Source organism: Leptonychotes weddellii, chromosome 3, assembly GCF_054177405.1.
Source record: "Leptonychotes weddellii isolate Sample4059 chromosome 3, ASM5417740v2, whole genome shotgun sequence".
NCBI lineage: Eukaryota > Metazoa > Chordata > Mammalia > Carnivora > Phocidae > Leptonychotes > Leptonychotes weddellii.
In genome coordinates this window covers 20371784-20397270 of record NC_138371.1, presented here as the reverse complement: position 1 = coordinate 20397270, position 25487 = coordinate 20371784, and the positions used below count along the sequence as shown (strand labels likewise).

At 37.0% G+C, this 25487-nt stretch overlaps 1 protein-coding gene across 1 annotated transcript in view; it reads left to right on the top strand.

The window, feature by feature from the left end:
* The window catches only part of LOC102727532 (THO complex subunit 6-like), a 263513-nt gene that overhangs the window by 196471 nt on the left and 41555 nt on the right, over nucleotides 1-25487 (top strand). The window lies entirely within an intron of this gene.

Sequence of the window (25487 nt, the reverse complement as noted above, 5' to 3'; positions counted from 1 at the left end):
TTATCATCCAAAGTTCATAGTTTTTATTAATTAGAGTTCACTCTTGGTGTTATACATTCTATGGGTTTTGACTAATTTATAATGACAGGTACCCACCATTGTAGTACTATGCAGAGTATTTTCACCGTCCTAGAATCCTCTGTGCTCTGCCTATTCATCCCTCCCTTGCGTCTAACCCCTGGCAAGCCTGATCTTTTTCCTTTTATCTTTTTTTTTCTTTTCTTTTCTTTTTTATTCTTAATGTTAATCCCCATACATTACATCATTAGTTTTAGATGTAGTGTTCATAGACAATATACTTTTCCACCTTCACCTCAGTATTGGAATTCTTTTTTCAAAAGTCAAAAATGACCTGGTGATTGGCAAGCCCTAACACTTCACTTGATCTTTTTATCTGCAACACTTGACATTATTCCCCAGACCCTACTTTTTGGTAATACTTTCCTGTGATGTCTGTAATGCCTCCATTCTAGTCTTTTTCCTTCTAGTTTTCTGACTACTCCTGTTTATCCATCTTTACCAGTTGTTGTTCTTCAATAAAACTCTCCAAATTGACTTTATGTATGCCCATTGTTCAGTAAATATGCTGTTTTTAGAAAAAGAAGTCACAACAGAATTTTTTTCTGTTCACTGTAAAATGTTTAATTATATCAGTGTGAATTTCACCTTATAAATTTTTTTAAAGATTTTATTTATTTGTCAGAGAGAGACTGAGAGCAGGAGCAGGGAGTAGGGGGAGTGGCAGCCAGAGAGAAGCAGGCTCCCCCTGAGCAAGGAGCCCAATGCAGGACTTGATCCCAGGACCCTGGAATCATGACCTGAGTTGAAGGCAGACGCTTAACCAAGTGAGCAACCCAGACGTCCCAAGAAATTTTTGAAAATGATATTCTACAATTTATCACTTTGTTACCTGTTTTTTTTATAGTGTATTTTTCTGAGCCTCCTTCTATGCCAATATAATTGAACATCATTATTTTTCATGGCTGCATATTGTTCTGTTGTGAAAATCACTGTAATTTATGTCACAGATCTTAGTATTAGACATCTTTCTCTATTGTTAAAAGCCCTGAGATTAATATCCTTGCATATATATTTGTAGATTCTTAAACATCTTTTAATTTAAATTCAATTAATTAACATATAATGTATTACTGGTTTTAGAGGTACAGGCCTGTGATTCATCAGTCTTATATAATACCCAGTGCTCATTACCTCATGTGCCCTCCTTAATGTCCATCACCCAGTTACCCCATTCATCCATCCCCCTCCCCTCCAGCAACCCTCAGTTTGTTTCCTATGATTAAGAGTCTCTTATGATTTGTCTCCCTCTCTGGTTTTGTCTTGTTTCATTTTTTTTCCTCTCTTCCCCTATGACCCTCTGTTTTGTTTCTTAAATTCCACATATCAGTGAGATCATATGATAATTGTCTCTTCTGATTGACTTATTTCACTTAGCATAATACTCTCTAGTTCCATCCATGTCGTTGCAAATGGCAAGATTTCATTTTTGATGGCTGCATAATATTCCTTTGTATATATATATATATATATATATATATATATATATATATATATATATACACCACTTCTTTGTTCTTTCATCTGTAGATGGACATCTGGGCTCTTTCCATAGTTTGGCTATTGTGGACATTGCTGCTCTAAACATTGGGGTACAGGTGCCCCTTCATAAAACTACATTTGTATCTTTGGGGTAAATACCCAGTAGTGCAATTGTTGGGTCATAGGGTAGCTCTATTTTCAACTTTTTGAGGAACCTCCATACCATTTTCCAGAGTGGCTGCATCAGTTTGCATTCCCACCAACATTGTAGGAGGGTTCTCCTTTCTCCACATCCTCACCAACATCTTTCGTTTCCTGACTTGTTAATTTTAGGCATTATGACTGATGTAAGGTAGTATTGCATTGTGGTTTTGATTTGTATATCGCTCATGTGGAGTGATGTTGAGCACTTTTTCATGTGTCTGTTGGCCATTTGGATGTCTTCTTTGGAAAAAAAATGTCTGTTCATGTCTTCTGCCCATTTCTTGATTGGTTTATTTGTTCTTTGGGTGTTGAGTTTGATAAGTTCTTTATAGATTTTGGATACTAGCCCTTTATCTGATAAGATATTTGCAAATATATTCTCCCATTCTGCCAGTTGTCTTTTGATTTTGTCAACTGTTTCCTTTGCTGTGCAAAAGCTTTTTGCCTTGAAGTCCCAATAGTTCATCTTTGCCTTTGTTTCCCTTGCCTTTGGAGACATGCCTAGCAAGAAGTTGCTGCTGCCAAGGTTGAAGAGGTTTCTGCCTGTGTTCTCCTCTAGGATTTTGATGGATTCCTGTCTCACATTTAGGTCATGCATACATTTTGAGTCTATTTTTGTGTGTGGTGTAAGAAACTGGTCCGGTTTCATTGTTCTGCATGTGGCTGTCCAATTTTCCCAACACCATTTGTTGAAGAGACTGTCTTTTTTCCATTGGACATTTTTTTCTGCTTTGTCAAAGATTAGTTGACCGTAGAGTTGAGGGTCCACTTCTGGGTTCTCTACTCTGTTCCATTGATCTATGTGTCTGTTTTTGTGCCAGTACCATACTATCTTGATGATGACAGCTTTGTAATAGAGTTTGAAGTCCAGAATTGTGATGCCACCAGTTTTGGTTTTCTTTTTCAACATTTCTCTGGCTATTCAGGGTCTTTTCTGGTTCCATACAAATTTTAGGATTATTTATTCCAGCTCTGTCACAACAGAATTTTTAAGCTACTTCTGTTTGACCTCTCCCACCCATGCCTGAACCACCCCCAGTCTCCAACATGCTTCTTGCTTCAAATGCTGTTGCTGCATATTACAAAGCTGCAGTGCTCACCCCAACATGCATTGATCTTTATTTAAAAATTTGGTTTTTTTTCTAGGGGACTTGAACCTGCTGCATTTCTAAAGAACAGGGGTTAGAATACATTGTAATAATAGGATTATGTTGTGGGAATGAACACACAATGTTCCATATCAATCAAGTTTTCTCTGCTAGTTCCAAATTCCTTGACACTCTCAGGGCTTTTTGCAGCTGAATATTTTAGCTTCCAGGATTTCAGTCCCACCTGCCATGGTTGTTCAGAGTCATTTTGGAGCTCTGAAGGGGTTTTTTTATTCTATTACAGTCATTGTCCGAGTTACAGACTAAGGTGAACTGTTACTGGGGTAATTCACCAGTCTGACTAAGGCTTCCAAAATATGGGATAACTCCAAGGTTATGATGAGGTAGCATTAAATAAGTACTCTATGGGGAAAATCTGTTGTTCCTATGTAATGATAGCCTAGTCAATTATTTACCAAGTATATGCTGCACATTAGTACTGTTCTTCTGTGCCAGACCCTGTGCTAGAGGTTATCTGTAAAGGCAGTCAAACCTCAAAATCTTTAAATTCATATAAGACAATAATATTAATTATTTTTCCTGTAAAGATAAGAAGATTCTGGTATCTGTGCATGTTTATCTTGTGTATATTTTATTACTAAACCTTCCCTTCTCTTTGAGATATATCCCAGTCTCATAGGTCTGTTCTATTAGGTGTCCCCTATTTTGAATAAAAGCGATATACCATATAGCGGATTCATACAGCAATCAAATGTGAGTGATTCTTCACATACTGGCTTCGAAGTTAGAGAATCTTATATAAAACTCATTAGGGACCTACATTCCATGCTGTTTACCCTTCCTCTTTATAATAGAAATAGTATAAACAGCCTGTAGTGTAGAGCCAACTGGGACAAATAGTAATCTCTGCTTTCCTTGAAACATCATAACAGAGTAACTAGTCTCTATCATTTAAGTTTCAAAATTAAACAAGATCAGACTTCCTTTCCTCAAATTAAAAAAAAAAAGCAGTCAAGGATACAACAAAAGCTTGAAGTTAAAGAATAAAAAACAAGTAACTTTCCTGTTTAATGTCATTTGAAATATATCTCTGGGAATTGTTTTAAACAGAAAAAAAGAAGTCAATTTTTTGTCAAGGATGGAAAGGTGGGTGTCAAAGCCTGCACATAAATACTTTCTCTTTTTTATCCATTCCTCTAGAGAGGATTACATGAATTTCATAGACTTGGTCCCAAGAAGGTTACAATTTAGAGAAAAACAACTTTTCATTCTTCTATTTATAGTGTTTTATAATGACATAATTCCTAGACAAAAGGAATAAGGAAAATGGAATTTTTTTGGCCAACTTGTAGTAGAAAATCCTAACCCTTCCTCTGCTATCACTGTCTACACCCCCACATAAGTGGCATGAGATTCTGTTACCCATCTGTTAAAATTAGAAATAAAACTTCTATTGAAGCTGAAATATTCACATATATGTACCAGCAAACAATGCCACCTACATTTAGTGATATTCTTGGAATGACAAAGCAATATTCAAGAGAAAAGGAAAATCATGACATATATTTTAGGTAACTAGGTCTATGAGAAAATCAAAGATTATATCAAAGAATATAGTAAAATTGTAAGAGTTTCTGATTTATGAAATTCTGGTGAGGTTAAATATGTGTCCAGGCCGGTACTTTTTTTAATAACTACAAGTAATTGCTTAAAAAAAAAATTACTTTCAGAATAAACTAATAATACTAAAGAATTTCTTTAGGTAATTTTATAACACCTTTAATATAATGTCCCTTTCTCACCACCAACAGATATGAAAATGATAGGGAGGTGCTATATGCCAAAGCAAATATATAGGATTATACTTCCTTTCATGATACTATTGATTACATGAGACGTGCCTATAAAGCAACAAAACTGATTACAAGAGCCACACATTATATGCTTCAACCTTATAATGCAGCTCATCCTTTCAGAACTATATAAAATCTAGTATATTTGTATAGGACAAAAGTCAATAAATTCTTTATTAATTTGCAAAGTAGAAATATCTTAAATTTTTACACCAGCAGTCCATGACTTGCAATATTCAACTTATTTTCAACATATAGAAGTTAGGAGCAGAGAAATCTTAGAGCAAAGCCCCACTCCACTAGGACAACAGCCCTTACTTTGTAATTTCAAAGTTCTGGTAGGGGAAGGCATGCATGAGGGAGGGAGAGAGATGACTCTGTGGATAAGAGTGTAAACTTGAAGGGAGAGGACTTCTTCCATGAAGAGGCAGAGGTGGAGGAAGTGTTGCCAGAGTAAATTACGTCTTTTATCTCCTGCCAATGATGCACGAAATAGAAGAATATCAGGTTTTACTTTACATAGCAATAGTTTCATAAATTGTGATTATAATTGACATAATGTGAAATTGTTCATTTAGCAGTACTCCTTTGGACACCCACTATGTGTACAAAACTGACCGTGTTCCAGGAACGTGGAAGCAAATAAACCAGATAAGGTTTTTACCCTGGAGCTTTTCAGTCTACTGAGAGCCAGAAACAAGTAAAATTGGAATGTAGTAGGATAAAATGCTAGAACAGAATAATGCAAAATCAGTTAGGAACAGCTGGACACAAAGCTAAAGATAGGGAGAGGCCAGTGTGCAAAGAACTTACCTGGAACTGTATGCTAAGAATTTGGATTTTATGGACAATTTATAAACACTGCCTTTATGCTAATTATTTTACATGAACATCCGAAAGAGTCTGCTTGGCAGCAATATAGCAGGAAAGGATCTGGAAATGACTCTAAAAATATCCGGAATGATTTTCTTCAGGTCAAATTCCAAGTAAGCCAATTTGTCCAAAATCTATCTGGCAGATGTTAAAATTAATCCTTACAATTAACTATATCTGATTATTGGGGCCCCTGGGTGGCTCAGATGGTTAAGCATCTGCCTTCGGTGCAGGTCATGATCCCAGGGTCCTGGGATGGAGCCCCGCGTCGGTCTCCTGGCTCAGCAGGGAGCCTCCTTCTCCCTTTCCCTCTGCTGCTCCCCCTGCTTATGCTCTCTCTCTCTCTATCTCAAATGAATAAACTTAAAAAAAAAACTATATCTGATTATGTATTACACAGAACAAGAAATTTGAGAGCCTACCAGCATAAGAACACTAACCACTCTGGATATTTAGCAGAAATTTTTTTAAAAATCTGTTCCTACATTTAAATTGCTTACTAGCTTATTCCTCTAGCTCTTCTGCCTAAGAAACTCTCTCTTTTAAAATATTTGGTAACATAAAATCTTTACCAAATAGAATGGAGCCAAGCAGAACATCAAAAACTAAATTTCTCAAAATGTATGCTAGAGAGGCAGCCTGCACCTGCAGACCCAAAAGCAAATGTGTCGAATAATCAGGGACCCCAAACAGAGCTGCACTAGAGTTATTTACTCAGTTAATCATTACATGGAATAGAACATTTGATTTCTGCACCAAAGTTACATTGAAGTAAATGCATACCTCACTCGATTAAATAAAATGCCACAAACAAAATCATTTAGCTCAGTGTGTGGTTCTTAGTAAGCACTCAATAAATTTAAGTTCCTTCCTTAGAGAGGGCACAATGTCTTTTAGTTTTGGTGCATGTACTTCCTGGCACAAAGTCTGAATGATTCAGAATCCGGTTAGGTGACTGATGCATGTCCTGAGTATATTGTGGGAAAGGTACACCATGCTTTAAGATAATTTAATATCAAAAGCCTACAAGGTAAGCATGGTGTTAGTTTGTTAGTATAATTTTAAATCTAGGTCTTTGAGCACACATGCCAGAACAGACCTTCTCTCCTTTAATTAGCCATAGAACTAAGATCTTCAGGCAGGTGGGTGGCGAGGATTAGGAGAGGGACAACAGCCTCCGCTCACTCCCTTTCTCTAGCACTTGCTGGCTTTTCCAGACCTCAACTAATTTTGAAACTGAGCTTTAATTTAAATGGTTTTCTCATGTAAATGAAAGGGCTTGGGTCTACAAGAAAATGTAGAATTGTTAGAAAATATAAAAGTTGAAGTATCTCTAAGCTACTTTGGTTTCTCGAGAAACTTGTTAGGGAACAGTCGCCAAAAACCAGTTGACAAAGTAGGGCAGAGATTTTTCTTTTCTATTTATTTTTTTCTTACCTTGGCTTTCACATTCTCTCTTCATTGCCTGAGACTAGAATATAGCTTTTCATGACCTATTACCTCCTATACTGGGTAGACTCTCAACCAGCATATAAATGCATGCTGACACATACACATTCACCCCACCAACCCCACCAATACACATGTAAGCACATATGTACTCACATCACATTATGAGGAAAATACACTGTTCTATAGCACCATTCCTGAAATGTGGGTGGATGCATGTGGTCAAGTTGTAGAAACAGTAAAGAAAGGAAAAAGCAACCCTGATATACTTTGTTGTCTATTAATACATCTCCAAATTTTAGGCATATAGATTCTTAACCATGGGAAATTGGGACCTATACAACATTATACCCTCTGTGGGTTTTTCCACATACCTAAAGTGGGTATTGAACTAAACACTGGTCACCCCAGGAAGGAGAGAAATGAGGAGGAGGTTTCCTAATTTCACAAGTTAACATCTCTACAGTTGGGAGATGTTTTACAATTGCTAGTTTGTCTGCTTAATTGAGTGTTCTTTTCTTTTTTTCTTTTTTCTTTTCTTTTCTCTTTCTTTCCTTCCTTCCTTCCTTTTTCCTTTTTTCTTTTTCTTCTTCCTTCTTTCCTTTTCTTTTTTCTTTTTAATTTCTTCTTTCTTTCTTTCTTTTTTTTTCTTTCTTCCCTCTCCTCTCTTTCCTTTCACTTCCCTTCACTTCCCTTTGCTTCCCTTGCCCTCCCCTTCCCCTCTCCTCCTCTCTCCTCCCCTCCTTTCCTCTCCTTAGTGCTACATAGCAGTGCATCCTACAATCTATATGCCTTGGATTCTTCAAAATATTCTATTTTTAAAGCAGTTGTATTAGAGGTGATATGTTTTGCTGTGATCTTCAGTGTTTTAAAAATGTTAGATAAAAAAGGAGACAGAATAAAAAATAATAAATGGAAAAAATGAAAAGAATGCTGTAAAACAAAATAGAAGCTGATAATGGAGCGATTCATGGCAAAATTAAATATCATAAAATGTATTAAATGTATTTTAGTTACTGGTATACCTGTCTTGTCTCTAATTAGAGTTCAAGAGATCATGATATCTTAATTACCTCTAAATTGCCTCTGGGATACAGCACATTACCTAGTAACTTAGTAACATTGGTTGAATAAATACATTATGAAGTGAATTAAATATATTGTACAAAATCATCTGGACCACATTTCTCAGATTTGTTAGGCATTTTCTCAAACTATGCCTACTTGACCTAAGGAAATCAGATCTGTAGAAATCTTTAAAAATAATAACAATAATAGGACCAAATTGGAAATGATTAGTTTAAGACTATCTTTTCTTGATGAAATCTTGTATTTTGGTGACATTATCTTCTACATCTGTGGTTGAAAATACCATATTACAATCAAACAGCCTATCCTAGCATTTAGAAGCAAGGATTCTTCTCTGTTGATGTTCAGTGTTATAGTGGAAGGTACATTTTCTATGAAGACCTCTGGACTGTCTTCCCTTTTTGAAGAGGGACAATGACTTATTTATCTTTGTAAACAAGATGCTTAGCACAATGCCCAGCATGTGGTGTTCTATAAATTTTGGTTAAATGACAAGACTGAATGACAGTTTTTTTTTAAGACTTTATTTATTTATTTGAGAGAGACAGAGAGAAGGTACATGAGCCAGGGGAAGGGCAGAGAAGCAGACTCCTCACTGGGCAGGCAGCCTGACGTGGAACTCTATCCCAGGACCCTGGGATCATGACCTGAGCTGAAGGCAGACACTTAACTGACTGAGCCACCCAGGTGCCCTGAATGACAAATTTTTAAAAATCTAAAACTTGATAGCAGTAGCACTTCTAGGTAGTAGACCGCAAAGATCTGCCTTAGGAATGTAGCCATGTGATCATGTTAAGCACATAAGGCAAACAGAATAATGTCTCCCCTCCCCCAAAAGATAGCACCTCCTAATCTCCAGGATCTGGGGAGATGTTACTTTATAGGGTAAAAGGGACTTTACAGATATGATTAAATTAGGGGCCTGGAGATGGAGATTATCATGGATTTACCCAGTGGGCCCAGTATAATCACAAAGGTCCTGGTTAGAGGGGGCAGGAGAATCAGAGTCAGAAAAAGAGATGTGACAGAAACAGAGGTCATCTACAGTAGACAGCCCCTAGGAGCCAGGAAAGGCAAGAAAATGGATTCTTCATTAGAGCCTCCAGAGGTAAGGCAGCGCTACGGACCCATTCAGAATTCTGGATCTCCAGAACTGGAGATCAAACTGGAACAAATAATAAATTTGCATGTTTTGGTAATATGTTACCAGCAGCACCAAGAAACTAATACAGCAGGTAAATCAGGAATAATAGCAGGAAACATAACCCAAACTGGTTTAAAGAGTAAGAAAGTGCACAGGTTTACGTATTAGGAAGTCCCATATGAGGCAGAAAGGGTTGCTTCACTGTCTCTGTGATGACATTTAATTTCTTTCTGTATCTCTGCTCTGTGTTTCTGTTTTATTGGCTTCATCCTAAGACCAGTTACCTTTTAAATTTGGGAAGACTGCCAGTAGCAATTGGAGTTAAATGCTTCCTTGTTCATTTTTAGCATGAAAGAGCCAGGCTTCTCATAGTTATCTACTTTGATAGACTTGGACTAATCAGGGCCCATCCCTGGAGGCTTCCCTCAAGAGCTACCTGTGACAGGGCAGATGCTTGAACAAAATCAGAGTTCTATCAGGAAAGGGAAAGAGGAGAACACATCCAGATAAGATATGAACAATGCCCCACAAAGCATATCACAAAATCTTGTGATTAGGAGAGTGTAGGTATGAAAGTGGACAAACAAGTTCCAGGAATGTTTTGTCCTCTGTCCCATGTCTAGGAAGCAACCTCCAGCTTTTACTTGGCAATGGTTTCCCTTGCTCTTTAGGGACAGTTGTATAATAGAAGGAGCAGCAGCAGTTAGTAAAAACTCAAGACTCATTCTGCCAAGCTCAGACTGGCAGTTAGGCTGGACTTTCTTCTACCTGGGGAATGGCAGCATGCCCAGCACCTTGGCTCATCATACCACCGTCTGGCATACCTGCTGCAAGTTGCTGAACTCTGGATTAGATTGACACTAGATAGCCTCTTGTGAATCATCCCTAAAAATGGTACATTGCCTTTGAAAACGGGTATATTCTTTTATATACATCACTGCATCAAAATCTGCTTCTTCATGTATATTTTACAAGTATCTGATATAATTCTGAGGAATTCCCTAGCCAACCAGCTCTGCAGTCAGGCAGAGGGAGAAAAGAGGAGACAGAAAGGATGTTAACTGAGTAGTTATAAGGTATGTATTGAGCTGTTTGTACTTTATAAAAAATTTCATTTAATCTCCAACTTTCAGTACATTATTTTCTCCAGCTTTACAAAAGAGAAAATTTGAGAATAATTGCAAAGCTTATAAATGTCAGGGCTGTTATTAACCTTAAGGGAGGCATTATGATTCCCAAGCCCATGTTCTTCTTTTTGTACTGGTAGGGGTCACTCCCAGAGTTGGAGATCTGTGAGTTGCCCCATTCTAACACTGTCCCTGTGCTTTAAGGCTCATCCTGGAACTGGTCCTGATGTCCTATTGGGAGGCTGAGAAATCTGAGCAAACTTTCCCTGTTTGTTATAATTAGAGATAGAGATGAGGAAAGATCCCTCTAGACTAGTTCCAGAAAAAAGCTAGAATTAATCTAGTGGTTTAGCGGCCCCTTTAGGTCTGCTCTACCCCAATTAAGTCTACGTGAAACCTGAGTGCAAGAACATTGATCATCAAGATTGATTACAGTAATCTGGCTTGGCAGGTGTGGGCATATTCTTCCTCTATCAAAGTCCTAAGCATTCGATGATTAACATCAAAGATGGAAGAAGAATCATCCTTCAATATCCTTGTTTCTGGGCACCCATTCAGAAACCATATGTAAATTTCCCCACCCATATCTACAGCTCAGGATTGCCCAGGCATCCAGGAAACAGTATGAGTGGGCCAGACTAAGTTTCTTGAGGGCAGAGAGTGAATCTTGTGAACACTGCTTCTCCACTTCTAAGCACAGTGCCTGACCCCAACAAATTATTGTTATAAGGAATAAATGAATGAAAGAATGAACAACTCAGAAAACATTTTGTCAGCAAAGAGGAAGGCAAAGATTAGAGCAAGATGGTAACATGGTGGTGAATGGGGCTAGATTAGTGTCATTATCCAACAAAAATTATAGAACATTTTTCCTTAAAGCAGATCTCAAAGTCCCACCCCTATAGTGATAACCTCTAAAATACTGCAGATTTCACTGTTGGTATTCATGAGGTAGAAACAGAAGATCTTTTTACCCAATAAACATCACATGAATTTTCAGGCTTTGCAAAATTTTAGTGTTTGAAAGCATTTCTAGTTACTGGCAATCTTCAAGAAAATGCCTACAACAATTTTCAGAAATTCTTCTATTGAACTCTACTGAAATTACATTTTATGTAGTCCTGTGTGATTGCTTCTGCTTTATTGTTCAAGAACTGTTAATAATGAGTGAGGGTTTTAATATGGAAAAAACAAGCAACAGAATGGGACCCAAGTTTCTTTTATTTATTTTTTTAATAAAAAAAAGTAAAGACCCTGTTAGAGTCAGTTTCCAGAAATAATTTACTGGCATAAACCTTGTTTAATTTATTTCTAATTTAGAGACAAATTAGTATGTAAAGAAGTTAAAGCAGCATACCTTCAAAATGAGATAGCTCAGAGGTTCTCAGGAGCCACAAAACATTCTTTCATGACAACTGAGACTTGAAATCACAGAATGGGAATGACAAGCACCATAGCATATAACAGGAAACAGCAGTGAGTTGAACACGGTCACCAGTTTCCGTCCCTAGTTCCAGTGGATGTTTTCCATGATGTGAAGTCAGTTATTGCTTTTACTTCTACATTAGTGTAATTGGTTCTTGCTCTCCAGAGAAGAATTTATTAAGGCAATTTCAGTAACTAAAGGGATTTACTACTAGATTTGAATCTACTGGGAATGGATAAGCCTATATTCCTTTAGATCCTAAGGGAATTCTTGGTATTGCAGTGTCTATAAAACCGTGCAAGGGAAAGCAGAATGGCACTTTTTTTTTAAGACAATTTGTATGCTTAGGACAACAATTCTAAGAAGCAGTACCTTTCAAAGTATTGACTATCACATGTTTTAAAGAACACTCAGTGCATTCAGAGGATAATTCAAAAGAATATACAAAGCATGTGCCATTTCTAAATAGTTTTTAAATTCCCAGTTGCTATTAAGAAAATGCATGCCAAAGCTAAATTTTCAACAGTTCCTGCATCAAACTAGAGCTTGGGTAACTTAGCAAAATCAAGAGGTGCTTTTCTTTTGGGAAAGTTATTCCAAGTATGAAGGAGCGATAATGTCTTTCCGTGTGGGCAAGTTCTTCCTACATTGAGTGTGAGCTATGGAGAGGCATAATTCCCAAAGATGGTTGCCTTTATTTTTGCCAACATTTTTCATTTTGAGTAAAATATTTTCAGAATGGCCAAGAGATACCATTATTTGAATATGGAACTGGAACATCACATTTACAGCATATTTGGCAAACTTGGAATGTAGAAATCAGAACCCTCTATGAAATTATTGATGCATTCTCCACACCTTCTGATGTTGAGTGAAGCCAGATGTTATGGGTGAAGCTAGATCAGGAGTCCTCAGATGAGGGAGGGTATCTCATCTGTACCATCTCCAATGGGACAGGGTAACTATAGTTTTTCTGGCCTTGGAGAACCCAGATTCAAAGCAGTAGGCAATTTGTTACTTCATACAATCTAAACAAAACAAACAAAAAACCACTCTATTAAATGTCCATGCAAATATACTAAAGGCTGGAACAATCCCTTAATTCAGGTGAGGACAAGCAGTTCTGCTTCTGTTATCTGGATTGTTGCCTTAACCCTCAGCTTTGCTTTGAAAACCAGACCTTGCTTTGCATCCTCAGAGCAATATTAATTCAGAACTGATGTGGATTTGTTCCTTGGGCAAAAGGTTAAGTGATCCATAAATTTATTTCCCTGTAGATTTGGAAAAAAAAGTAAATATCACAGTGATTTGTTAGCCAGGTTTTGCAGCAACAGAATCATTGAATATCCCTCCTGCCGCCAGGGCCCATGACATGTGGTGAACAGAAAATAATTAAAATATTTATGGCCCACCCACATGAATGATGCCAATGACCAGAAAGATCAAATCCTCAAAGAAATATGATTAATAAGTAATGGGTTTAACCTGTTTCATGTTTGACTAAGAACTAAATTCCATTACAAATGTGCAAAGAAGCATAATTTATCTGGGCAAAATGGTTTTTTGTTAATATAACTTCACTATGAAAAAATGCTCAGTATCTTAAACCAAAACATATTTGTTTCAAAATTGAACCTACATTTTTCATGACCTAACCTTAGATTTTGTGTTTCCCTATCCAGTGACTCAATATTAGTATAATAACTACCTTTGTAACTCATGGCAGGTGCTTATCTGTGCATCAGATTTTGTGATTGTAGGTAATAGCATTCACTTCAGACTTAAACACTCTCAGGAGGAGGGTGTGCTCAAAATAATAATAGTGATGGAGAGATTCTCAGAAATGGCACCATCTTCTCTTGACAACAATAGCTCAGTTACTGAGTATCCATCAAGCACATGACATTGGTTTATGCACTCCCTGAAAGTTTTCATATTGAATTTGAGCCTCATTTTCTAAATGAAGAGTATTGTCATCATGTCCCTTTGTCTCCCAGTAATTGTTCAATATGCAGCCAGAGACTAGGCTTATTCCTCTGGCAGTTGTGAAAAGATGTGCCAGCTACAGAAAGTCCTAGAGTAGAAAAGGGACCCATGAGGTCAACTTGTTTGGCCTTCTGCCTCTTCAAACATGACTACTGCTAAGATCTTTCATAAGAGAGTACTGGGTGTCACAAAGCCAAAGACTTGCCATGCAATTCCCACATCTGTGTCTTTGCTCATCCTGAAGCCTCTACCCTACCTTTGTACCCCTTCTTCAATCTCCTGTCATGTAACATGCAACTTCATTCCATCAGCAAACTTCTTATTGAGCACAATACACAGTGCTTGTCCCTGGTAATGGAGAGATGAACAAAACAGACATATTCCCAACCATCACAGAACTTATAGTTGAGTGGGGAAGATAGCCCTTATTTAAGATTATCACAAATAATAATTAGTTAAGTAGTTGGGGGTAAAGTAAATGGAAGGGAGATTATGTAAATCATAAGGCAAATGAATAGCCATCAAAACTCACTCTATTGTGTGGACATTTGTTTAAAGAGAGATAAGAGGAAGATGCTGGGAGACCAGAGTGGAAGCCGTTGCAATAATTTACACACAAGGCAAACCCTCTATCAATCTTTGTTGATAAAAACAATTTTGCCCATCCACCTGTTATCTCTGACCTATTTCTTTAAGATACCAGATCTAGAACTTCTAAAACAGCATCATCCTTTAAAATATGAACTATTAACCTGGCCCAAGGCCATCTCAGAGCATTTCAATTTAAAACCAAGTCTCAGTTCTTTCATGAACATATCAAGTGGATATTCAATGATTCTATTGCTGCAAAACCTGGCTAACAAAATGCTTTTTTAATAAAAGCATTATTAAAATATAATAGACTTTGCCTTCCCTTGATTATTACCACAAATTTGAGGTGTCTGAAAGCACTTGCTCTTCACCAAGGCATGACAGTTACCTGAACTGTATTTGTTATAATGCTTTTTTTTCCCAAATAATTTTCATTTTATACATCAATCCTCCTTTTCCACTTAAATAATATTGGTGTTTGTTAGTATTTTTTTTTTTTTTGTCTAGAGGTAATCCTGTGACACACTAGGTTATAGAAGTTAAATAAGACAATATGCATGTAGTGCTAACTATGACTGTTTCTTGGATATGATCTTTTACTCAGGAAACTGTGCTGTTTTTCAGACTGGTGCCATATTTCTACAAAAGAGAAAGGTTTGAATAATTTTCCTCCACACAATTGCTATCTCTACTTTCTACCTCCCTATCCCACTTACAATATATGTAAATGTCTTAAGTAACCTTGGATGCCCTCTTGATAAACACTGTGCATTCCTTTCCAGGCAGAAGGTAGGTACTTAAATGCCATTGGCAGAACATGTTCTCCAAGCAGGAAGACTTTTTCATTTCTTCAATTTATGTAATAGGTCGCCAAACATGCCATCTGCTGATCTGGTTTCCAAAGCATATGTTGCTTCTTCAATCAGCAATGTAGAAGACAAACTAAAAGAAGTCCTATTTAGGAGCGAGTAACTAAAGCATATACAATCCAGTCACTCTTTTAAGTGTTCTAAAGTCTATTCCTAGGTCAAGTCCTCATACTTGGAACAAATTAGATTTGCCTTTTGCAGAATTGCTGCCACTAAGTTCCATTTTAATTTAATTCTTTTGACATAGACAACAAGAAACAGCTATAGAAACTTCATGACTATGTTTCCCTTCAAACAGTACTGAAAATGTTCTCTGTCTTCTATCATAACACTAATAGCCATCAGATATTAAGCACTCATGATGTACCAGTCACTCACAGGTTTCATTGTTTTAGAGGGCAGCATAGCCAGTAGTTCAGAGCCTGGCTCCAGAGCCAGGCCACCAGGGTTCAAACTCTGGCTCTATCACTCTTATATGCTCTTTGGTAACTTATTTAACTTCTCAGTGACTCATTGTAAAATGGGACAGAAGGTAGTCCCCAGTGTTGGGGTTTTGTGAGGATTAAATGACTTAATATATGTAAAGTACTTAGATGAGTTAATAACACATACTAAACATTATCTAAGTCTTACCTCTTAACATCTCATTTAAACCACACAAAATCCCCATTTGATATATGAAGAAACTGAAGCACAGAGAGCTTAAGTAACTACCATCAAGGCATTCTGACTCTAAGTAGTTAAGATCTCTAGTCTTCGTATACTCAAGGAAAAAATGTTTTTAGACTTTTTTTAAATTAAAACTATGAACTTATTTTTAGACTCAACTACCAGCAAACACAGATCCAAATTTGCAGTTCAGTAATGAAGACATTGTGTTGAATTTTCTGGTTGCCATTTGTATGTTCTCTATTTTCATGATCCTGATTTTCTATTATTTCGATTTAGCTCTTGAATTATATGTACCTTTGTTAATAACCACCTTATAGGGCGCCTGGGTGGCTCAGTTGGTTAAGCGACTGCCTTAGGCTCAGGTCATGATCCTGGAGTCCCGGGATCGAGTCCCGCGTCGGGCTACCTGCTCAGCAGGGAGTCTGCTTCTCCCTCTCCCGCTCCCCCCTCTTGTGCTCCTTCTCTCTCTCTCAAATAAAAATAAATAAATAAATAAATAACCACCTTATATCATGTTCCAAAAAGGGGAAAAAGTATGAATATTGTTTTTTTTTAATTATACTCTGTAGAGAAAAAAGTCAACTAAATATGGAAAACAAAGTTCATGCAATAGAGAAATTTTGTTCCCACTGGGCTGAGGAAAGAAAATAAGGGCACAGTGTAAGAATATGAAATGGAGAGAACTACTTGCCTTTGGGCAGCTGCCAAACTTTTCAATCCCAGCTCCTATCAGTCATAGACAGATACCCTGCACTCCAAACCCAGTTAATTTAACTTCTCCAGAAGTCAAATTCCTTCCCACATCTATGCCTTTTTATATACCACTTTCTTCTACCCAAAATGTTCACTATTCACTTTTTTCCCTTCAGCTTATTTTTATTTTATTTTTTATTTTTTTTTATTTTAAAGATTTTATTTATTTATTGGACAGAGAGACACAGAGAGGGAACACAAGCTGCGGGGCGGGGGGGGGGGGGGGAGAGGGAGAAGCAGGCTTCCCGCTGAGCAGAGAGCCGGATGCGGGCTTGATCCCAGGACCCCAGGATCATGACCTGAGCCGAAGGCAGACGCTTAACGACTGAGCCACCCAGGCGCCCCACAGCTTCTTATTTTTAAAGATTAGGCTCAAACATCATATCCTCTGTGAAGCAAGCATTGTCTGACACACTTAGGTAATTAACACCTCTCCCTCTTTTGTGATTTCAGGATGCCATATACATAATACAATTACGAGATTCTTTTGATTTGCTTGCTTATTCTCTTTTCCCCAGTCTTATTGAAGTGTAAGTGACTTACAGCACTGTATAAGTTTAAGGTGTACAGCAAAATGACTTACATACATTGTGAAGTGGTTACCACAATAAGTTTAGTTAACATTCATAATCTCATACTAAATACAAAAGAAAAAAGTTTCTTTCCTTGTGATGAGAACTTTTAGGATCTACTTTCTTAACACATTTCAAATATAGCACACAAAAATATTAACTATATTCATCATGTTGTGTAATATATCCCCAGTACTAACCTGATTACTAGAAGTTTGTACCTTTTGATTTCCTCGGATTCTAATTCCAAACCCCTTCCCTACCCCACCCATGCTTCTGATAACCACCAATCTGATCTCTTAATCTCGTAACAAATATTCATTAAGTGCCTGCTATCTGACACTCTGCATTGAACTGAGATTAGCATGCAAATGTTATTTTAAAATTGGTGCTCTATTTATTCAACAGCACACCTGAAACAAAGCAAGTTCTCAAATTTACCTGAATGTTGAAATAAAGAGCTGGCCAAATAATCCCATGACTTTGTACTCAACTTCTAATTTAAGTTATTTTGATACATATTTATAAAAACATATTTTGAAAGCATGATATTAGGTGTGATTTTATATTAATATACTAAGTAACAAGTCTTAAGAATTGTTCAAATTTCTAAGTCATGCTGAGAGTGAACAATATTTCTAGATATCTGCAAACTGCAATGTTCTATAAAAATACCTGATTTTAATTTTTTTAATTTAACTTGAAGAATAGTAAACATATTAGTTTCAGATGTATAACACAGTAATTCAACAGTTATAAGCATCATGAAATGCTCACCATGATAAGTGTAGTTAAAATCTGTCATCATACAAAGTTAATATTATTGACTATATTCTCTATGCTATGGTTTTTATCCCCATAACTTATTTTATAATTGGAAGCTTGTACCTCTTAAGCCACTTCACCTATTTCATCTGTCCCTCCAAGCCCTCCCCTCTGGCAACCACCAGTTTGTTCTCTATATTTATGGGTCTGTTTCTAGTTTTGTTGTTTGTTTTCACAGTCCACATATAAGTAAAATCATATGGTATTTGTCTTTATCTATCTGGCTTATTTTACTTAGTCTGACACCCTCTAGGTCTATGCATGTGTCACAAATGGCAAGAATCCACTCTTTTTTTATAGCTGAGTAATATGCCACTGTGTATATATACCACTTCTTGATCCATTAATCTATCAACTGACATTTGGGTTGCTTCCATATCTTGGCTATTGTAAATAATGCTGCAGTAAACACAGGGGTGCATAGGATTAGTGTTTTCCTTTTTTTTCATGTAAATACCCAGAAGAGGAATTATTGGATATTATGGTTACTACTATTTTCAGTTTTTGAGGAACCTCCATACTGTTTTCCATAGTGGCTGCACCAATTTACAATCCCAACAACAGTGCATAAGAGTTCCTTTTTCTCCACATCCTCACCACACTTAATATTACTTGTCTTCTTGATTCTAGCCATTCTGATTGATGTGAGGTGATAGCTTTTTTTAAAATTTATTTAAATTCAATTTAGTTAACATATAGTGTATTATTAGTTTTAGGGTTAGAATTCATTGATTCATCAGTTGCCTATAACACCCAGTTCTCCCTATGTCAGGTACCCTCCTTAATGCCCATCACCTAACTATCCCATCCTCCCACCCTCTTCCTTTCCAGCAACTCTCAGTTTACTTCCCACAGTCAAGAGTCTTCCTTGATTTACCTCCCTCTCTGTTTTTATCTTATTTTATTTTTCCTTCCCTTCTCCTATGTTCATCTGTTTTGTTCTCAAATTCCACATGTGAGTGAAATCATGGTATTTGTCTTTCTCTGACTGACTTACTTCGCTTAGCATCATACCCTCTAGTTCCATCCATGTTATTGCAAATGGCAAGATTTCATTTTTTATGGCTGTATAATATTCCTGTGTGTGTGTGTGTGTGTGTGTGTGTGTGTGTGTACACACACACACCACATCTTCTCTATCCATTCATCTGTCAATGGACATCTGGGCTCTTTCCATAGTTTGGCTATTATGGACTTTGCTGCTATAAATATTGGGAGCAGGTGCCCCTTCAAATCCCTATGTTTGTATCCTTTGGATACATACCTAGTAGTGCAGTTAGTGGGTCATGGGGTAGCTCTATTTTTAATGTTTTAAGGAACATCCATACTGTTTTCCAGAGTGGCTGCACCAGTTTGCATTCCCACAAACAATGTAAAAAGATTCCCCTTTCTCTTCATTCTTGCCAACATCTGTAGTTTCCCGAGTTGTTCCTTTTAGCCATTCTGACCTGTGTGAGGTGGTATCTCATTGTGGTTTTGATTTGTATTTTCCTGATGATGAGTAACACTGAGGATTTTTTCATGTGTCTGTTAGCCATTTCTATGTTTTCTTCGGAGAAATGTCTGTTCATGTCTTCTGCCCATTTCTTGATTGGATTCTTTGTTCTTTGGGTGTTGAGTTTCATAAGTTCTTTATAGATTTTGGATACTAGCCATTTATCTGATAAGATATTTGCAAATATCTTCTCCCATTCTGTAAGTTTCCTTTTAGTTTTGTTGATTGTTTCCTTTGCTGCATAAAAGCTTTTTATTTTGATGAAGTCCCAATAGTTCATTTTTGCCTTTGTTTCCCTTGCCTTAGACCTATCTAGCAAGAAGTTGCTATGGCCAGCATCAAAGAGGTTGCTGCCTGTGTTCTCCTCTAGGATTTTGATGGATTCCTGTCTCACATTTAGGTCTTGCATACATTTTGAGTTTATTTTTGTTTACAGTATAAGAAAGTGGTCCAGTTTCATTCTTCTGCATGTGGCTGTCCAATTTTCCCAACACCATTTGTTGAAGAGACCATCTTTTTTGCCATTGGATATTCTTTCCTGCTTTGTCAAAGATTTGTTGAACATAGAGCTGAGGGTCTATTTCTTGGTTCTCTATTCAGTTCCATTGATCTATGTATCTGTTTTTGTGCCAGTACCATACTGTCTTGATGATTACAACTTTGTAATAGAACTTGAAGTCTGAAATTGTGATGCTCCAGCTTTGGTTTTCTTTTTTGACATTCCTTTAGTTATTTGGGGTCTTTTCTGGTTCCATACAGATTTTATGATTGTTTGTTCCAGCTCTGTGAAAAATACTGGTGATATTTTGATAGGGATTGCATTGAATGTGTAGATTGCTTTGGATAGCATAGATATTTTAATAGTATTTGTTCTAACCCATGGGCATGGAATGTTTTTCCATTTCTTTGTTTCTTCCTCAATTTCTTTCATAAGTGTTTTATAGTTTTCTGAGTACAGATCCTTTACCTCTTTGGTTAGGTTTATTCCAAGGTATCTTATGGCGGTTTTTTTTTGCAATTGTAAATGGAATTGAGTCCTTGATTTCTCTTTCTGCTGCTTCATTGTTGGTGTATAAAAATGCAACTGACTTCTGTGAATTGCTTTTATATCCTCTGACTTTGCTGAATTCCTGTATCTGTACTAGCAATTTTTTGGTGGAGTCTTTTGGGTTTTCTACATAGAGTATCATGTTGTCTATGAAGAGTGAAAGTTTGACTTCTTGGTGATTTGGATGCCTTTTATTTCTTTTTGTTGTCTGATTGCTGAGGCTAGGACTTCCAGTTATATGCTGAACAACAGTGGTGAGAGTGGACATCCCTGTTATGTTCCTGACCTTAGGGGAAAAGCTCTCAGTTTTTGAATATAGTTTAATATTTTTGAAAATATTAGCTGTGGGTCTTTTGTATATGACTTTTGTGATGTTGAGATATATTCCCTCTACCTGTACATGGTAGAGGGTTTTATCAAGAAAGATTCTGTATTTTGTCAAATGCTTTTTCTGCATCTATTGAGAGAATTATATAGTTCTCATCCTTTCTTTTATTAATGTGGTGTATCACATTGATTGATTTTGTGGATATTAAACCACCCCTGCAGCCCAGGAATAATTCCCACTTGGTTGTGGTGAATAATCCTTTTAATGTATTGTTGAATCCTATTAGCTAGTATCTTGGTGAGAATTGTTGCATCCATGTTCATTAGAGATATTGGTCTGTAATTCTCCTTTTTGGTGAGGTCTTTGTCTGGTTTTGGGATCATGGTAATGCTGGCCTCATAGAATGAGTTTGAAAGTTCTTCCATCTATATTTTTTGGAACAGTTTTAGAAGAATAGGTATCAATTCTTCTTTAAATATTTGGTAGAATTCCCTGGGGAAGCTATCTGGGCCTGACTCATTTGTTGGGAGATTTTTGATTACTGATTCAATTTCTTTCCTGGTTATGGGTCTCTTCAGCTTTTCCATTTCTCCCTATTTAAGTTTTGGTAGTTTATATGTTTCTAGGAATTTATCCATTTCTTCCAGATTACCTAACTTGTTAGCATAATATTCTCTTATAGTTGTTTGTATTTCTTTGGTGTTGGTTGTGATCTCTCCTCTTTCATTCATGATTTTATTTATTTGTATCCTTTCTCTTTTCCTTTTGATAAGTCTGGCTAGGGGTTTATGTCTTGTTAATTCTTTGAAAGAACCAGCTCCTAGCTTCATTGATCTGTTCTACTGAATTTTGATTTCTATTTCATTGATTTCTGCTCTAATCTTTATTATTTCTCTTCTCCTGCTGGGTTTAGGCTTTATTTGCTGTTCTTTTTCCAGCTCCTTTAGGTGTAAGGTTAGGTTGTGTATTTCAAACTTTTCTTCTATTTTTTTAAATTATGTTATATTAGTCACCATACAATGCATCATTAGTTTTTGATGTAGTGATCCATGACTTTTCTTGCTTCTTGAGGAAGAAAAGTGTTACTATTATATAGCAATGTCCCTCTTAGGACTGCCTTTGCTCCATCCCAAAGGTTTTGAACTGTCCTGTTTGCATTTTAATTTGCTTCCATGTATTTTTTAAATTCTTCTTTAATTTCCTGGTTGACTCATTCATTCTTTATTAGGGTGTTCTTTAACCTCCATGTATTTGTGGTCCTTCCAAATTTCTTCTTGTGGTTGACTTCAAGTTTCATATCATTGTGGTCTGAAAATATGCATGGTATGATCTCAGTCTTTTTGTACCAGTTGAGGCCTGATTTATGACCCAGTATGTGATCTATTCTGGAGAATGTTCCATGTGCACTTGAAAAGAATGTGTGTTCTGCTGCTTTGGGATGAAATGTTCTGAATATATCTGTGAAGTCCATCTGGTCCAGTGTGTCATTCAAAGCCCTTGTTTCCTTGTTGATCTGTTTAGATGGTCTGTCCATTGCTGTGAGTAGGATATTAAAGCCCCCTACTATTATTATATTATTATCAATGAGTTTAATTTTCTTATTAATTGGTTTATATATTTGGCTGCTCCCAAGTTTGGGGCATAAATATTTACAATTATTAGATCTTCTTGTTGGATAGACCCTTTTATTATGATACAGTGTCCTTCATCTCTTATTACAGCCTTTGGTTTAAAATCTAGTTTGTCTGATATAAGCATAACTACTCCAGCTTTCTTTTGATGTCCATTTGCATGATAAATGATTCTCCATCCCCTCACTTTCAGTCTGAATGTGTCTTTGGGTCCAAAAATGAGTCTCTTATAAGCAGCATATTGATGGGTCTCTTTTTTTAATCCATTCTGTTGCCCCATGTCTTTCGATTGGAGCATTTTGTCCATTTACATTCAGAGTAATTATTGAAAGATATGAATTTAGTGCCATTGTATTACCTGTAAAGTTACTGCTCCCTTAGATTGTCTCTGTTCCTTTCTGGTCTTTGTTACCTTTGGGCTTTCTCCACTCAAAAGATCCCCTTTAATATTTCTTGCAGGGCTGGTGTAGTGTTCACAAATTCCTGTAGTTTTTTTGTTTGTTTTGCTTTGGTTATTTTTTGTTTTGTTTTGTTTTGTCCTGGAAACTTTCTCTCCTGTTCTGAATGATAGCCTTGCTGGATAAAGTATTCTTGGCTGCATATTTTTCCCATTTAGTAAGTTGACTATATCATGCCAGTCCTTTCTGGCCTGTCAGTTCTCTGTGGTCTGGTATGCTGCTAGCATATGTCTATCTTTGTAGGTTAAGGACCTCTTGTTCTGAGCTGCTTTCAGAATTTTCTCTTTACCTCAGAAATTTGCAAGTTTCACTATTATATGTTGAGGTGTTGACCTATTTTTATTGATTTTGAGGGGGGTGCTCAATATGCTTCCTGGACTTGAATGCCTGTTTCCTTCCTCAGGTTAGGGAAGTTCTCAGCGATAATTTGTTCAAATAATCCTTCTGCCCCTGTTTCCCCACTCATCTTCTGGGACTCCTATAATATGGGTATTATTTTGTTTTATGGAATTACCAAGTTCTCTAAGTCTACCTTTGTGATCTAATAATTTTATTTCCCTCTTCTTTTCAGCTTCCTCTTTTTCCATCATTTTATCTTCTATATCACTGATTCACTCATCCTCATTTTTATGGCCTCCACTTGGGACTGCATTTCAGTAATAGCATTTTTAATTTTGGCCTGACTGGATTTTAGTTCTTTTATCTCTACAGTAAGGGATTCTCTAGTGTCTTCTATGCTTTTTTCAAGCCCAGTTAGTATCTTTATAATTGTTGTTTTAAGTTCTAGTTCAGACATCTTACTTATATCCATATTGATTAAATCGCTGGCAGTGAGTACTACCCCCTGTTCTTTATTGTGGGGTGAATTTCTCTCTCATTATTTTGTCCAGAAAAGAAAAGAAGAAAAAGAAAAAACAATAACAATAACAACAACAGAAACAAACAAACAAACTAGATCCTGGTTGTGTTTTGGTCTACTTGTTAAAAGAAACAAGATCCCAAAAGAAAAGAAAAGAATGAATAAATAAATAAATAAATACACACACACACACACACACACACACATGTGTATATATATGAAACAAAAAATTAAAAATGTATGCATATATAAAAGTAAAAAGAAAAATGAATAAATGAGAAAATAAATGAAAAAAAATAATACTAAAAGACCAAAGAATAAAAATACAAAGAATGATATATACTGTTTTCCCCAAGAGCTAAAGCTTTTCAGCCGTCTATGATCAGTAAACTTTGTGGGAGTGAGTTGTTTGTGTTGGTCTTCTGGGGGAGGGGCCTCTTGCACTGATTCTCAGGTGGACTTGCCCTAGTGGAAATGTGGCTCCAGTGCGCAAGAGGCAGGGCTCAGTGTAAGTGGCTCCAGACTCCACTAGGTGGCGCTGTTTTGCTCCCTGAAGGCTTTCAGCACTGATGGGTGGAATGAATATGGCTACCCCCCACTCTCTAGCCCTGGAACTAAAAGTGTGTGCCCCCACCCTTCAGGGGGCCCTCACAGAAAAGCAAGCAAGTACTTTTGTCTCCCCAGCTACTGTAGAACTCTGTGTTCACCCAGATTGTGACCAAGTGTTTTTATCTCAGGCATGTGACTGAGTTTCAAAACTCCACATTTTATGGACTCCTGCAGTACAGACTCACTGTTCCTCTGGGGGGGAGGGGAGGAGGGTCTTACCACACTTCTGACTTTTGCTGGACCCTTCCCAGGAAAGCAGTGGCACGACCATGCAGCAATTCACAGCTTATGGCAACACAGAGCAAAAAGTCAGCACCTAGACTCACTGTTCTCAGCCAGGGTCCCTGTTCCTATGCCTGGGAACTCTGCTACGCTCAAGCACCCCTGTTCTTGCAACCCTGGGGATCCTGACACCACGCTTTCACACCTGGGATTCCACCCCGCTTCACCACCTGAGCACCTTTAGCCAGGAATTGTCCCCTACTGTAGCAGACTTCTAAAAGTCCTGATTTTGCACTTCTCTGCTTGTAATACTTTATAGTAGCCTCCTTAAGCAGGCTGCCTCTGCTATATCACACCAGGTTCAGGTTTCCACACCCCCTACCTTCCAAACAGTCGTCACTTGTCTACTTGTAGACTTACAGCATTTGTTTTCTCAGATCTCCAGTTGATTTCTCAGGTGTTCAGAATGATTTGATAGCTATCTAGTTGTATTTGAGGGATGAGACAAACTGAGGGTCCCCTTAGTCCTCCACCATCTTTGATGTGAGGTGATATCTTGTGGTTTTGATTTGCATTTCCATGAAGATTAGTGATGTTGAGCATCTTTCCAAGGGTTTGTTAGCCAGTCTGTATGTCTATTCAGGTAGCTCAATTTTAATGAAATTATTTGTCTTTTGGTGTTAAGTTGCATGCGTTCTCTATGTATTTTGGATATTAACTCCTTACCAAATAATA